The sequence below is a fragment of the Capra hircus genome, chromosome 4, assembly GCF_001704415.2.
Source record: "Capra hircus breed San Clemente chromosome 4, ASM170441v1, whole genome shotgun sequence".
Lineage (NCBI taxonomy): Eukaryota > Metazoa > Chordata > Mammalia > Artiodactyla > Bovidae > Capra > Capra hircus.
In genome coordinates this window covers 120,625,284-120,642,109 of record NC_030811.1, presented here as the reverse complement: position 1 = coordinate 120,642,109, position 16,826 = coordinate 120,625,284, and the positions used below count along the sequence as shown (strand labels likewise).

The 16,826-nt window shown below is 36.8% G+C and overlaps 1 long non-coding RNA gene across 2 annotated transcripts in view; it reads left to right on the top strand.

Annotated features, from left to right (window-relative positions):
- LOC108635861 overlaps positions 1-16,826 on the top strand; it is a 65,883-nt gene that overhangs the window by 35,158 nt on the left and 13,899 nt on the right. The window contains exon 1 of one of the 2 annotated variants that reach the window (XR_001917998.1): positions 16,528-16,589. The exons of the other annotated variant lie outside the window; for it this stretch is intronic. This is a non-coding gene — a long non-coding RNA (uncharacterized LOC108635861). Of the gene's footprint in view, positions 1-16,527; positions 16,590-16,826 lie in introns of those variants that run through there. 2 annotated transcript variants of the gene reach the window in all.

Sequence of the window (16,826 nt, the reverse complement as noted above, 5' to 3'; positions counted from 1 at the left end):
TCACCTCTTTTGTGGCTTTTAATTCCTTTTGAATTTTCATCTTAGATTAATTTTATCTTTTAGTGTAGGTTTGGGACAGTATATTTTCTGTTTTTACCTATCTGAAAATGTCTTTACTTTGCCTTCACTTATTAAAGGGTATTTCTGCTGACCATAGTATTATGATGAGCAGTTGTTTTCTCTTAGTTCTTTAAATACGTCATTCTGCTGTTTTCTAGCATTCCAATGTCCAGCAGTAGTTGTTCTGTTGAACGTAAGGTATCTTTTTTCCCCTTTACTATATTTTTCTTTGGTTTTCCACAGTTTAAATGAGATATGCTTAGATGTATTTTTTGTATGTATTCTTCTGGGGATTTGCATAACTTTTTGAATCTGTTGGTTGTCTTTAATAAGTTTTGACAAATTCTTGACCATCATCTTGTTTTATATTGCCTCTGTTCATTCTTTCTTCCCTCTTTTAAGGTTCCAGTTATGTAAATCCTAAACATTTTCATGTGTTTTACACATCCGTTATGTTTTTTTCTGTATTTTTCAGTAAGTTTTGGTCTGTGTGCTTCTGGTTTGGATATTTTCTATTGCCTTGTTTTCTATTTTGCCAGTTCTTTCTTCTGGTATATCTAATGAGCTCTTAATCATAATTTAGGTATTTCATTTACAGAATTTCCATTTGGTCCTTATGATAGATTCCAGTTTTCTGGAATCCTTCATCTTTTATTTTCTCAAACATATTTCTCATGTACAGTCTTGGGACTGAGCTGAGTTGAGGCTGGGTTTCAGTTTTGATTGGTCTCTGCCTCTCTGTCATTTGCCCCCACTGCTGAAGTGTGGTCACTCAGGGGAGGGGCTTCCAGCTCCAAGTGAGTTATGCTCATTTCCCCTAGCTGGACTTGAGCCTCTAATTTATGTTTCCTCATACTGATAACACTGACAGAAATTTCCAATCTGCTTTTCAGAGGCTTTGTGCTTAGCTTTTTAACCTCCTGCCCTGTGCATCTCCAGAATTTTCAAGTATCTTGAAGGGAAAATTAGCTCTGTGTCAGGCCCAAACCTAGGAACTTCCCTGTTCACCCATCTGTCACTTTTGTTTTGAATTTTGTCTGTAGTCTTTTTTTTTTTTCCTTCTAATTTTTATTTTATATTGGAGCATCATCTATTAACAGTGTTGTATTAGTTTCAGGGGGTGATTCAGTTATATATATGCATGTTCTGTCCATGGTCTTGCACGACTACCAGAGCCCTGCTGGTTTCTTGGTTCTCTAGCGTCAGCCTGGGCAAAACTTGCTTCTCAGTCTCTTGCCTTACACCTAGGTTCAACAGATACCTCCTTGGAGAAATGGCTGCACTTATCAGGCCACCTCTGCATGCTTCCCTGCTCTCTGATTCCTGGTCTGTCTAGTTCTTTTCCTTCAGTAGTTCTCTAGTAGCCTTCAATAGATATTTTAAAACTTTTCCTATATTTTGAAGTTGTTCTTGATGGGAACATCGATTTAATTTTGTTATTAATTTAAAATTATTTCTTCATGCTTGGAAGTACTGGTTGCATATAGTTTGTTATATGTTATTATATATAAATATATGTTATATTTATTATATATAGTATATATATGATGTTATATGTAGTGTTATTTTATATATTATATATGATGATAGTAATAATAAGTGGTAAAGGTCCATCTAGTCAAGGCTATGGTTTTTCCAGTAGTCATGTATGGATGTGAGAGTTGGACTGTAAAGAAAGCGAGCACTGAAGAATTGATGCTTTTGAACTGTGGTGTTGGAGAAGACTCTTGAGAGTCCCTTGGACTGGAAGGAGATCCAACCAGTCCATTCTAAGGGAGATCAATCCTGGGTGTTCTTTGGAAGGGCTGATGCTAAAGCTGAATCTCCAATACTTTGGGCACCTCATGTGAAGTTTACTCATTGGAAAAGACTCTGATGCTGGGAAGGATTGGGGGCAGGAGAAGAAGGGGATGACAGGATGAGATGGCTGGATGACATCACTGACTCGACGGACACAAGTCTGAGTGAACCCTGGGAGTTGGTGATGGACAGGGAGGCCTGGCATGCTGCGATTTTTGGGGTTGCAAAGAGTTGGACACGACTGAGCGACTGAACTGAACTGAACTGAACTGAAAGTGATCGTCACATATAGTTATGTATCAGTTATCACGTCTCTTATACAGTTAACTTCTTTTAACACCAGTTTCTCTAAGTGACTTTTGGTTTTGTGAGTATGTTGTGTATAGAAGGCTTCTGGAAAATGTTTTATATCAATGTAGAAATAAATTGATTGAGTCTTAGTGGAAAGGCCTTGTGAGAATATGTTATTAGTTAAAAATCAGCCATGACTCTGAAACTGGTTATATAAACATGTGAAAAAAATATTTGGTAGTCAAAAGCCCAGATGTACATTTCTTGGGATAATTGATCTATTCCTATGGTTATAATGATCATTTTAGTATGGTTTTATGTTTGGGGCCACTATTTTTTCTTTTTGTTTCCTTAATATCAGCTTACAGCGTTAGCTCAGTTTACATCATGTGATTTCAGAGTTCAAAGAACTCTAGTGTATGTTTTTAAATTTTTCTTTTAATGTAAAAACAACAGGAAAATATGAGACCAAAGTGATATCTCTTCATTTACCTCCCACCTCAAAATATGTACTACTGTGTATAATGACTACTCTTTGTCTCCTACCCTTTCCTTTCATTTTTTGTCCTCCTCTCCTATTGATATATGTTAGTTGACAAAAATATGAAATTGAAGTACATAAGAAAAACAAAATTGGAATCTCTTGTAATTCCATTACAAGCAGTAATCAGGTTTCTAAGCATTTGATACGTATCTTTTGTGGATTTTTCTATGTAAAATGGACTGTATTGTTATTTGTTGTTCTCAACCAGGCCTTTTCGTTAATATCACCTGTAATAATTTAAATATCCATATAGATTCTGCAATACACCTCATACTTAACCAAATCAGAATCTCTAGGGGTAGGGTGAAGAGGGTTTTGTTGAGAAAAACAAAAACTTCCCTTCAGAAAATTTTAATTGCCTTCAGAAATCTTCTGAAACAGATAAAACAAGAATATTGCCATATTATATACAAAGAAAACTTTGACTTGTATACAACTCTCCATCTAATGATCTGATTTGAACTTTTTCCTGGCCATTTCACCCTGTGGTGAATTTGGACTGCTCTTGGGGTTTCCGGCCATCTCTCTGTGCACTCTGCTCCTATCTGTGTGGAATACAGTTGTATCACACTTCCTTGCCATAAGCTCTGTCAGCAGGCTCACAGTGAATGTTCGAAGCTCATGGAGCTGTTTGGTGTTCCTTGGCCTGAAGGTATGGAATGCAGTAGGTGTGAAAATCAGAGTTTTCATGGACCATTGCTTCTTTTGCAGCATATTTAAAATTATTTATCTTCTAGTTCATCAGTTTTTAAGAACTTTTCAAAGTGTGTATATTACTTATAATTTTGAACAAAAGTTTCATGCCTCAGAGCTGTTCATTTCCTTAGGAATTTGGAATGAAATGAAAAAGATGGAAAAAGAAAAACATTTCTATGAAGAAATTTTTAAAATAATTAAAAACATAATCAAGATATTGATTGTTGATATCTTTCCCTTACATCTTTTTTCCTGGTTATAAAAGTAATGCCATTTATAAAAGATTAGAAAATATAGAGAACATAATCATTTGTTGCCTCATTATTAAATATCTTTAATGATTTAGTGGGACTTGAATATCTTTATGATTTTATCGTTAATGACTATAGTAGTTCTGTCATTTCGTTTTTTCTTTCTTTCTTTCTTTTTTTTTTCAGTTTTGTTTTTTTGACCATGCAACATGTGGGATCTTAGTTCCCTGATTAGAGATAGAACCCATGGCCTCTGCACTGGAATCACAGAATCAACCACTGGACTGCCAGGAAAGTCCCTTGGTTCTGTTTTACTGTCATGTATTAACACCCAGACCCAGAAAATGTCAGATACTTTTCAAATCACTTCCAATATAGAGATTGTAAGCATTTCCTAAAGGTTTGAGGATATTTACCTGACAGTTTTATAGATTTGTATAAGAGAACATAATTGTTAGTAATAACGTGTATGGTAGTAATACTGCATTTTTTTATACTATAATGTTGTGCCTTTTTGTGTTCTTAAATGTTTCAAGGATAAAGCATAGATGAATACCTATAAAACTCTTACTGTCTAGCTTTGTCCAATAATATTTTGTAGTGTTTGCTTTAGATTTTTTTTCTTGGCCACACCCAAGATCCCACATGGCTTGCAGGATCTTAGTTCCCCAACTAAGGATGGAACACAGGGCCCAGACAGTGAGAATACCAAGTCCTAACCGTTGGACCACCAGGGAATGCCCCAGATTTCTTTTTTAAAGAAATAAAACAATACAGATAGAGTTGAAGATTCCTTCGTTAGTATCCATCTTGATTTCATTTCCTTCTTTTCTCCCCAGAGAAGAAACAATCATTATGTTCAATTTCTTGTTAATTCTTCTTATGTTTGTTTTTATACTCTTAGTATACATTACAAACATATCTATAAGCAACATTATATACTTTTTTATGTTTCATATATATATGAATATATAATGTTGTTTATGTATATGTGTTTATATCTGTATCTGTTGTTTATATTTGTTAGTTTGGTTCTTTCCTAATTGCTGTGTAATGGCCAATTGTGTTAATATTACTATCTGTACTTATTTAGCCATCTTCTACTAATGGTCATTTAAGTTATTTCCAAGGGTTTGCTATTATGGGCAGTGCTGCACAGAACAATTTTTTTCTCCTTCATGTTTAAAATTAATTTTATTTATCATCTGTCAATAGCCATTGGAGATAGGTAAAAAGCCCACGTTGTTACTGTCATTTGATAGATGGAGAAACTTAAAGCATGTATTAGTTACTTGTAGTCAGTTCACTGACAGTTTGCTTTCTTTTGTTTGTCTACCATATTTTCCACCTATTTGACATACTCTCTTGTCTAGACCCATCAAACCATTCATCCACTATCTCCCCAAAACCTTATAATATTTATAGTTCCTCTAGAAATCTAAATTTATTGGTATTTATAACAACAGTTATGAATTACCTCGGCAGGAATCCTATTTTATGTTTTGTGTCAAACTCCTATTGTTTAATGGTCTTTTTATTTTAATAGATTATGTACAGTTATAAAAATTCATTATGATCTCTGTTTTGATAGTATTAAATCTGTTTTATATCCTCACTATTTTGCCTGGAATTGCCTAACTCTGAATTCTTACTAAGTTCTGATAAACTGTTCTTGCATAATAACCTTTCATTCTTCCACATCTCTCATATCCTTGTTCATACTGTACCTGTTCTTCAGTTTTATGGATACCTCAAAGTTTTGGGGTTTGCTCTCACCTTTCCTAATAGCTCCCTTCCTGATCTTATTTGTTTTCTTACTTAGGTTAAGCTTTGTTGTCTGTCACATAAAATAGTACTTTTGCTAAAAGTTTCAACTTATTTCGTCTGTTGTGCTTGTTCAGATCTCTAGCTGGACCAATTCAACTAATTTCTTACAAATTAATTATGCTGCATATTTAATTATTTAAACCATAGCAACTCCCTTTTTTTTTACTATAGTCCAGATTCTATCATTGTTTTATTATATTTGCTTTATCACATCTGTCCATCCCTCTACTGATCCACTAATCTACATTATTCTTTGAGTGTATTTCAAAATAAATTAGAGACAACAGTTATTGTCATCACAAATATTTTATCAGGTCCTTCACCAAACATTTGTTGGTAGTTTGTTTTTTGTTTTTGTTTTTTTTCTATTTAAAACTTTACAAGGAAATGCACAAATCTAAAGATAGCACCTGAGGTGTGATAAAAACCTGCAGCTTAGAAAGCCAAATCCTGAGAAGGGTGTAGAATTGGATATTACCGTTACCTCATGCTCTCATGCTCCTTGCTAGTCAGCCCATGTCTATACCATCCTCTGGAAGCAACTGCTGTTTAGCATCCTTCCTAGATAATTATTCTGTGTATTCTAGAACTTCATACAAATGAAGTCATATGTTGTATAACTCTTATTTTGCTTAAGATTGCTTTTCTTTGGTTTATTTTCAAGACTCATTAATGTTTTTGTGTTCATTAATAGTTCTTTCCTTTTTCTTGTCTTCCATTGTTTAGATTACTTTATTTTGCTTATCCATTCTCCTGTTGATAGACATTTTAAATCATAGCCACTCTGTTTGCTCTTTGTCTTTAGTCAGTTTCCAATGTGGTCAACAGGCAAGTTTCTATTCATTCTCCTCAGTGCTTATGCCAAATGTATGTCACTCACCTCAAACCTATATTTCATTTCACCTTTATTCCATATTTGACCCTTACTCCCCTCAACCTCAGTCTGTCCTCCTTTCCTGAAAATCACTTTGGCATTTTGTGCAAACTATTGTCTGCTACATCTCAGTCTAGTCCTTCTCAATTTCCTTTCTTGCATCTTCTTCCTGATGCTTCTTAGCAATCTGTTTCTGTTCTTTTTGATTCTACATGCTTCCCCTGGATAATTTCATCTCACTGATTTTAACTGTTATTCACATGCTGATAACTCCTAAATCCAAATCTATAGCCTTGACATCTTTCTTGTAAGTTCTAAATCTGCCTTCCAAAACAGCCATCCATTCAGCAAATATTAATTGGATGTCTTCCATGTTCTCCACCAGAGAAGGTAATGGCAACCCACTCCAGTACTCTTGCCTGGAAAATCCCATGGATGGAGGAGCCTCATAGGCTGCAGTCCATGGGGTCACTAAGAGTTGGACACAACTGAGTGACTTCAGTTTCACTTTTCGCTTTCATGCATTGGAGAAGGAAATGGCAACCCATACCAGTGTTCTTGCCTGGAGAATCCCAGGGACAGGGGTAACCCTAGTAGGCTGCCGTCTATGGGTTCACACAGAGTTGAACATGACTGAAGCGACTTAGCAGCAGCAGCAGCAGCATGTGCTAGACACTATTCCAGGTAGTGAAGATGAGTAGTGAACAAAACGTGGTCTGTTTTTATGGAGCTACAGTTCTAGTGATGGTTGTAATGGTAGGATATAAATAAATAGATAATGTCATATAGCAGTGAATGCCAATAAGAAAGAATAGAGTTAGGTGGTAGGAGATAAATAAATAGATGTCATATGGCAATGAATGTCAATAAGAAAGAATAGAGTTAGGTGATAGTAATATAGTAGGGAGACATTAGGGAGGACCTTTTTAAGAAGGAGACACTGTAACAGGGACATGAATGAAATGAGAGAACAAATGATACAAATATCTATGATACAGATAAGTCCAGGCAGAAGAAGCAGAGCAACAAGTGCAGAGGCTCTGAAGTGGAAGCGTGCTGGTTATATTCACAGAGGAACAGGGACACCAGAGAGGCTAGAGCCATGTGAGTAAGGGAGAAGGGAAGGAAATACGATCAGAAAGCACTGGGGTTTAGGGGTGTCTTTAGAGCTCCTTTGTGGAATTTGGATTTGATTCTGAGTGAGTTAGAAGATTTTGAGCAGAAGAGACATGATCATGAGCACAGGGGTGACATGTCTTTAAAGTATCACTCTGGTTCTTGTGTACAAATCGAGATGAACTGGAAGACACTCCAGAAATCCAAGGATGAGGTACTAATAGCTCAAACTGGTTGGACGCTGTGGAGGACGTGGAAAGTGATCCAGATTATAGATAACGTTGTGAAGTCAAATGACAAGAAGTGCTGTTATGTTGTGAGGTGGATACGACAGAAGCAGTTTCAAGGAGGATCCCAAGGGTTTCAGCCTGAGCAGCTAGAAGAATGGAATTACCATTTGTGAAAATGGAGAAACTAAGGAGTGGAAATCAAGAGTTTGGTTTTGGAAGGATTAAAAAGGAGTATATGTATGGTGAATTGGCAGTTGGATGTACAGATATGTCCATTGATATGTTTATATCAGTGTTTATACACACACATGCACACACACACACATTTCTGAAAGTGCTTACCTCTTGTGCTTACAGTTCATGCACTCTTCGTGCCCCAGCAATGCTAAACACACCCTGTTTGAACCTCTGTGCCTTTGCTCACATTTTTTGTTAGAATACTGATTGCCATACTGCCAGTACTGACAAATACTGATTCAAAAATCCTGTGGTGAGGGACTGATATGAAGTCTTTCATAATTTTGATTGCTTCATACGTCATGCTGCTACATCTTGTATTGTGTTTACAAGTTTGTCCTTCTTTTGAACTCAAGGATAGAGTGTTTTTTAGGTGTTTTTCTCTTAAAGTCCTGGCTTACTGCAGAGTTCTAATAAATGCCTCTGTGCAATAAGTTTCTGTCATTTGGCTTTATAATCCAAGCCTTGTGAAGAAAATGGTTTGTATTAAATCAGCTTCAGTATAAGGTTATACATGTATTTGGCAAACAATATCAGTGATAGTTTATTGAGATTAATCAGCTTCAGTATAAGCTTATATGTGTATTTGGCAAACTTAATATCAGTGACAGTTTCTTAGAAACTATTTGATGCATGTAACTACTGAATATCTAGTTGATGGGAGTCTGAAGGCTTAGACTGGTGCTGCCAAGAAAACTGAAAATGCAGGAAGTTCATGAGAACAGTACTTCCAATCATGTGAGAATGTCTATAGCACATCCGTGTTTTTTCTTTACTGTGCGTGTGATGCTTTCTCAAGTCTGGAAAATTGTCAAAATGCAGATTTCTTGGGCCCTATCACAGGCATAATAAAATAGAATTTGAGGTGGTGAAGGATGTCTCATCCTCACCTACCAGATCTCCCCGTGTCCGTAAGTTTCTTCTCTATGTCTGTTTCTCCACTGTTACCCTATAAATAAATTCTTCAGTACTATTTTTCTAGATTCTATATAAATGCATTAGAATACAGTATTTATCTTTCTCTTTCTGACTCACTTCACTCTGTATAATAGGTTCTAGGTTCATCCACCTCATCAGAACTGACTCAAATGCCTGCCTTTTGATGGCTGAGTAATATTCCATTGTGTATATGTACCACAACTTCTTTATCCATTCATCTGTCAATGGATATCTAAATTGCTTCCATATTCTAGATATTGTAAATAGTGCTGCAATGAACAATGGGATACATGGGTCTTTTTCAACTTTGGTTTCCTCAGGGTATATGCCTAGGAGTGGGATTGCTGGGTCATATGGTGGCTTTACTCCTAGTTTTTTAAGGACTCTTCATACCATCTTCCATAGTGGCTGTATCAATGTACATTTCCATCAACAGTGCAAGAGCGTTCCCTTTCCTCTACACCCTCTCCAGCATTTATTGTTTGTAGATTTTTTGTTGATGGCCATTCTGACCGGTGTGGTGATATCTCATTGTCGTTTTGATTTGCATTTCTCTAATAATGAGCAGTGTTGAGCATCTTTTCATGTGTTTGTTAGCTATCTGTATGTCTTCTTTGGAGAAATGTCTGTTTAGCTTTTTCCCACTTTTTGGTTGGGTTGTTTGTTTCTCTGGCATTGAGTTGTATGAGTTGCTTGTATATTTTGGAAATTAATCCTTTGTCAGTTGTTTCATTTGCATTTATTTTCTCCCATTCTGAGGGCTGTCTTTTCACCTTGCTTATCGTTTCCTTTGCTATGCAAAAGCTTTCAAGTTTAATCAGGTCCCACTTGTTTACTTTTGTTTTTATTTCCATTACTCTAGGAGGTGGGTCATAGAGCATCTTGCTTTGATTTATGTCATCGAGTGTTCTGCCTATGTTTTCCTCTAAGAGTTTTATAGTTTCTGATCTTACATTTAGGTCTTTAATCCATTTTGAGTTGATCTTTGTGTAGGTGTTAGGAAGTGTTCTAATTTCATTCTTTTACTTGTAGCTGTCCAGTTTTCCCAGCACCATTTGTTGAAGAGCCTGTCTTTGCCCCATTGTAAAATCTTGCCTCCTTTGTCAAAAATAAGGCAGCCATAGGTGCATGGGTTTATTTCTGGGCTTTCTATCTTGTTCCATCAGTCTATATTTCTATTTTTGTGCCAGTACCATACTGTCATGATAACTGTAGCTTTGTAGTATAATCTGAAGTCAGGAAGGTTGATTCCTCCAACTCCATTGTTTCTCAAGACTGCTTTGGCGATTTGGGATCTTCTCTGTTTCCATATGAATTCTGAAATTTTTTGTTCTAGTTCTGTGAAAAATGCCATTGGTTATTTGATAGGGATCATGTTAAATCTGTAGATTGCTTTTGGTAGTATTTTCACAATGTTGATTCTTCCTACCCAGAAACAGAATATCTCTCCATCTGTTTGTGTCATCTTTGATTTCTTTCATCATTTTCCTATACTTTTCTGTGTACAGTTCTTTTGTCTCTTTAGATAAGTTTATTCAGTCAGTTTAGTTCAGTTCAGTCATTCAGTCGTGTCTGACTCTTTGCAACCCCATGAATCGCAGCACGCCAGGCCTCCCTGTCCGTCACCAACTCCCAGAGTTCACTCAAACTCAAGTCCATCACAGTCGGTGATGCCATCCAGCCATCTCATCCTCTGTCATCCCCTTTTCCTCCTGCCCCCAATCCCTCCCAGCATCAGAGTCTTTTCCAATGAGTCAACTCTTCACATGAGGTGGCCAAAGTACTGGAGTTTCAGCTTTAGCATCAGTCCTTCCAAAGAACACCCAGGGTTGATCTCCTTCAGAATGGACTGGTTGGATCTCCTTGCAGTCCAAGGGACTCTCAAGAGTTTTCTCCAACACCATAGTTCTAAAGCATCAATTCTTAAGCGCTCAGCTTTCTTCACAGTCCAACTCTCACATCCATACATGACCACAGGAAAAACCATAGTCTTGACTAGATGGATCTTTATTGGCAAAGTAATGTCTCTGCTTTTGAATGTGCTATCTAGGTTGGTCATAACTTTTCTTCCAAGGAGTAAGCGTCTTTTAATTTCATGGCTGCAGTCACCATCTGCAGTGATTTTGGAGCCCAAAAATATAAAGTCTGACACTGTTTCCACTGTTTCCCCATCTATTTCCCATGAAGTGATGGGACCAGATGCCATCATCTTCGTTTTCTGAATGTTGAGCTTTAAGCCAACTTTTTCACTCTCCCCTTTCACTTTCATCAAGAGGCTTTTTAGTTCCTCTTCACTTTCTGCCATAAGGGTGGTGTCATCTGCATATCTGAGGTTATTGATATTTCTCCCAGCAATCTTAATTCCAGCTTGTGCTTCTTCCAGCCCAGTGTTTCTCGTGATGTACTCTGCATATAAGTTAAATAAGCAGGATGACAATATACAGCCTTGACGTATATTTTTTTCTTTTTCCTGTTTGGAACCAGTCTGTTGTTCCATGTCCAGTTCTAACTGTTGCTTCCTGACCTGCATACAGATTTCTTAAGAGTCAGGTCAGGTGATTTCGTATTCCCATCTCTTAAGAGTTTTCCAGAGTTTGTTACGATCCACACAAAGGCTTTGGCCTAGTCAATAAAGCAGAAATAGATGTTTGTTTGTTTGTTTGTTTGTTTTTCTGGAACTCTCTTGCTTTTTTGATGATCCAATGGATGTTGGCAATTTGATCTCTGGTTCCTCTACCTTTTCTAAATCCAGCTTTAGGATCTGGGAGTTCTCAGTTCATGTATTGTTGGAGTCTGGCTTGGAGAATTTTGTGCATTACTTTACTAGCATGTGAGATGAGTGCAATTGTGCGGTAGTCTGAGCATTCTTTGGCATTGCCTTTCTTTGGGATTGGAATGAAAACTGACCTTTTCCAGTCCTGTGGCCACTGCTGAGTTTTCCAAATTTGCTGGCATATTGAGTGCAGCACTTTCACAGCATCATCTTTTAGGATTTGAAATAGCTCTACTGGAATTCCATCACCTCCACTAGTTTTGTTCATAGTGATGCTTTCCGAGGCTCTCTTGACTTCGCATTTCAGGGTGTCTGGCTCTAGGAGAGTGATCATACCATCGTGATTATCTGGGTAGTGGCACTCTTTGTACAGTTCTTCTGTGTATTCTTGCCACCTCTTCTTAATATCCTCTGCTTCTGTTAGGTCCATACCATTTCTGTCCTTTATTGAGCCCATCTTTGCATGAAATATTCCCTTGGTAGCTCTGATTTTCTTGAAGAGATCTCTAGTCTTTTCTGTTCTGTTGTTTTCCTCTATTTCTTTGCACTGACCACTGAGGAAGGCTTTCTTATCTCTCCTTGCTATTCTTTGGAAATCTCCATTCAAATGCATATATCTTTCCTTTCCTCCTTTGTTTTTCACTTCTCTTCTTTTCACAGCTGTTTGTAAGGCCTCCTCAGACAACCATTTTGCCTTTTTGCATTTCTTTTTCTTGGGGATCGTCTCGATCCCTGTCTCCTGTACAGTGTCATGAACCTCCATTGATAGTTCCTCAGGCACTCTCTATCAGATCTAATCGCTTGGATCTATTCATCACTTTCACTGTATAATGGTAAGGGATTTGATTTAGGTCATACCTGAATGGTCTAGTGGTTTTCCGTACTTTCTTCAATTTAAGTCTGAATTAGGCAATAAGGAATTCACCATCTGAGCCACAGTCAGCTCCCAGCCTTGTTTTTGCTGACTGTATAGAGCTTCTCCATCTTTGGCTGCAAAGAATAGAATCAATCTGATTTCAGCATTAACCATCTGGTAATATCCACGTGTAGAGTCTTCTGTTGTGTCCTTGGATGAGGGTGTTTGCTATGACTAGTGTATTCACTTGGAAAACTCTATTAGCCTTTGCCCTGCTTCATTCTGTACTCCAAGGCCAAATTTGCCTGTTACTCCAGGTGTTTTTTGACTTCCTTCTTTTGCATTCCAGTCCTCTATAATGAAAAGGGTATCTTTTGGGGGTGTGAGTTCTAGAAGGTCTTGTATGTCCTAGAACCATTCAACTTCAGCTTCTTCAGCATTACTGGTCAAGGCATAGACTTGAATTACTGTGATATTGAGTTGTTTGCCTTGGAAATGAATAGATCATTCTTTTTTGAGATTGCATCCAGGTACTGCATTTTGGACTCTTGTTTTGCAGACACCACAGTTTTTACAAATTGAAGGTTCGTGGAAACCCTCTGTTGAGCAAATATGTTGGTGCCTTTTTTTCCAACAGCATTTGCTCACTTCATATCCCTGTGTCACATTTTGGTAACACTTGCATGATAGGCATATCTCTGAGATAGTGAAGGTTTGATTCCAGACCACTACAATAAAGCAAATATCACAATAAAGCAAGTCACACACGTTTTGGGGACGGGTTTACATATAAAAGGCTCTCCATGTGCTTCCGTATTCACTTAGACACAACGATAGTGAAATCAGGCCAACTAACCTTACAGTGGCCGCTAAGGGTTCAAGTGAAAGGAGTTGCATACCTCTCACTTTAAATCAAAAGCTAGACATGATTAAGCTTAGTGAGAAAGTCATGTTGAAAGTTGAAACAGGCCAAAAGTTAGGCCTTTTGAGCCCAACAGCCAAGTTGTGAATCCAAAGGGAAGGTTTTTAAAGTAAATTGAAAATGATACTCTAGTGAATTCATGAATGATAAGGAAAGAAAACAGCCTTATTGCTGATATGGAGAAAGTTTTGGGATCTGCATAGATCAGCCAGCCATGGTATTCCCTTAAGCCCAAGCCTAATCTAAGACAAGGCCCTAACTCTAATTCTGTGAGGGCTCTGAAAGAGGTGAGGAAGCTGCAGAAGAAAGGTTTGAAGCTAGCAGGGGTCAATTTTGTGAAGTTTAAGGAAAGACGTTATCTCTGTAGCATCAGAGTTCATGCAGAGCAGCAAGTACTGATGTAGAAGCTGCACCAAGTTATCCAGAACATCTAGCTAAGATCATTCATAAAGGTGGCTGTTCTAAACAACAGATTTTCAGTGTAGACAGAACAGTCTTCTATTGGAAGAAGATGTCACCAGGACTTTCGTAGCTAGAGAGGAGTGGTCAGTGCCTGGCTTGAGAGCTTCACAGGGCAGGATGACTCTCTTGTTAGGGGCTAATGCAGCTGGTCTGGTGGCTCAGTGGTAAAGAATCTACCTGTCAATGCAGGAAATGTGGGTTTGGTCCCTGAGTCAGGAAAATCCCCTGTAGAAGGAAATGGCAACCCTCTCCAGTATTCTTGCCTGGGAAATTCCATGGACAGAGGAGCCTGGTGGGCTACAGTCCATGGGGTTTCAAAAGAGTAGGATATGATGTGTCAGCTGAATAGTAACAAAATGCTCATTTGCCATTCTGAATTATGCTAAATCTCTTCCTGTGCTCTGTAAATGCAACAGCAAAGCATGGGTGATAGCACATCTGTTTACAACATGGTTTGCTAAATATTTGAAGCCCACTGTTGAGATCTACTGCTTATAAAAAAAGGGAGTCCTTTTAACATATTACTGCTTATTGACAATGCGTTTGGTCACCCAAGCATTCTGATGGAGATGTACAAGATTAATGTCATTTAATGCCTACCTTTTCAACATCCATTCTGCAGCCCACTGATCAAGGAGTAATTTGAACTTTCAAGGCTTTATTATTTAAGAAATATATTTTGGGGGTGGCATACCTCACAGCTTGCAGGATCTTAGTTTCCTGACCAGGAATTGAATCTGGGCCACCACAGTCAAAGTGCCAAATTCTAACCACTGGACTGCTAGGGAAGTCCCATAAGAAATACATTTTTAGGCTATAACTACCATGGTGATTCCTCTGATGGATTTGGGTGGTTAAATGAAAACCTGGGTAGGATTCACCATTCTAGATGCCATTGAGAACATTCATGATTCAAGAGAAGAGGTCAAAATATAACTATTAGCAGGAGTTTGAAAGAAGTTGATTCCAACCCTCATGGTGCCTTGTGGGTCTTTAAGACTTTGGTGGAGGAAATAACACCCAGTGTGGTAGAAAAATAGCAAGAGAACTAGAATTAGAAGTGGAACCTGAAGATGTGACTAAATTGCTTCAATCTCATGATAAAACTTTAATAGATGAGGAGTTGCTTCTCATGGGTTAGCATTAAGAAAATGATTTCTTGACATGGAATCTACTCCTGGTGAAGATGCTGTGAAGATTGATGAAATGACAACAGAGGATTTAGAATATTACATAAACTTAGTTGATAAAGCAGAAGCAGGGTTTGAGCAGATTGACTTCAGTTTTGAAAGACATTCTACTTTGGGTAAAATGTTACCAAACAGTAATTCATGCTACAGAGAAATTTTTCATGAAAGGAAGAGTCAATGGATGCATCAAACTTCATTATCTTCTTCTTTTAAGAAATTGCCACAGTCATCCTATCCTACAGAAACCACCCCAATCAGTTAGCAGCCTTCAACATTGAGGCAAGACTCTCCACAACAAAAAGAGTATGACTCACTTGAAGCCTCAAATGATGGTTAGCATTTTTTAGCAATAAAATATTTTTTAATTTAGATATGAGCATTGTTATTTAGACTGTATGAGTAGATACTACATTCTACATTATAATATAAATATAAGTTTTCTATGTACTGGGAAACAAAATAATCCCCATGATTCACATTATTGTGGTATTTGTTTATTGCGGTATGGAACCAGACTACAATATCTTTGAGAATGCCTATATAGAAGGTTTGAACAACACAACTAATAAAGTTGGTCTAATACATATAGAAAATTTTGTACCTAACAAATAGAGAGTAAGCATTATTTCTGAGCACAGGAGTACTTTAAAACATGGACTATGTCCTAAATCACAAAAGAAGTTTCCAAACTATAAGGTAACCAGAATCAAATAGACTACATTCTGTGACTATAATAATTTAACTTGAAATCAACAATAAAAATAAATCTTTAAAAAAACTCACCTGAATAGAAACTAAAAAATGTACTTATAAATAATTCATAGGTTAAAGAGGAAGCTTGAAAACAGCCAGCAAAGCAGACATGAAAGGAGAATCATATTAAATAAAAGAACAGAAACTAATAAAATGGGGGAAATGATTAACACTTTCCTAATTGTATATTGTAACCAATGATAGGATGAGCAAAAGTTTATTTTCTATATTAGTAATCTTTTTCTTTAGACAATGTCTAATATGAGCTAGCAATAAAATTATAGAACTCAGGCTATATATAGTCATTGTCAAATTTTCAGCAGTATATCTTTTCCATATAATGAGAAAATTTTTGGACTGTGTAAGTGCAAACATCAGACTTTTATAATTATTTTACTATTTATTTAGAAGATTTTATAGTGGTCTTTAAGAGAAATTTCTATTTATATATTTAAGATATGCTTCTTTCCCTTCTTGTAGGTTGGTCAAATGAGTCATCCAGATTTGATTCTCTTTCTGATGAAATACCTGATGGCTCTCATAGTTGGTATTCCTTCCATTTTTGGGGTTGGAAGCAAAAAGACTTGCTTTGAATGGGCCAGTATTTTTTTTTCATGGTCGTAGGAAAAAAGAGTAAGTTGAAGTAAATTATCATGGTGTTCACAGGCTTCATATTTACATAATTTTGTGTATGTGTGTTTCCTATGTTGAAACAATTTGGACTTGGAGGAAATATTCCAACAAGATTATAACCTCAGCTGCCACCAGGTATGATTAAATCTTAAACCTAAAAACGTACTCAGAAAAGATAGCCAAGTAGAACCAGGCTTAAGGCCTGTTCCTTACTAATTCAGAATATTTGAGGGAAAGCCAATCTTTAAAAAAAAAAATCCAAATTAGAATCTTCTTAAAATTAAAATCAAATGAATGCTTATATATATATATATATATATATATATATATATATATATATATAGTTATTTAATCTTTTTGACATTTCTGTGA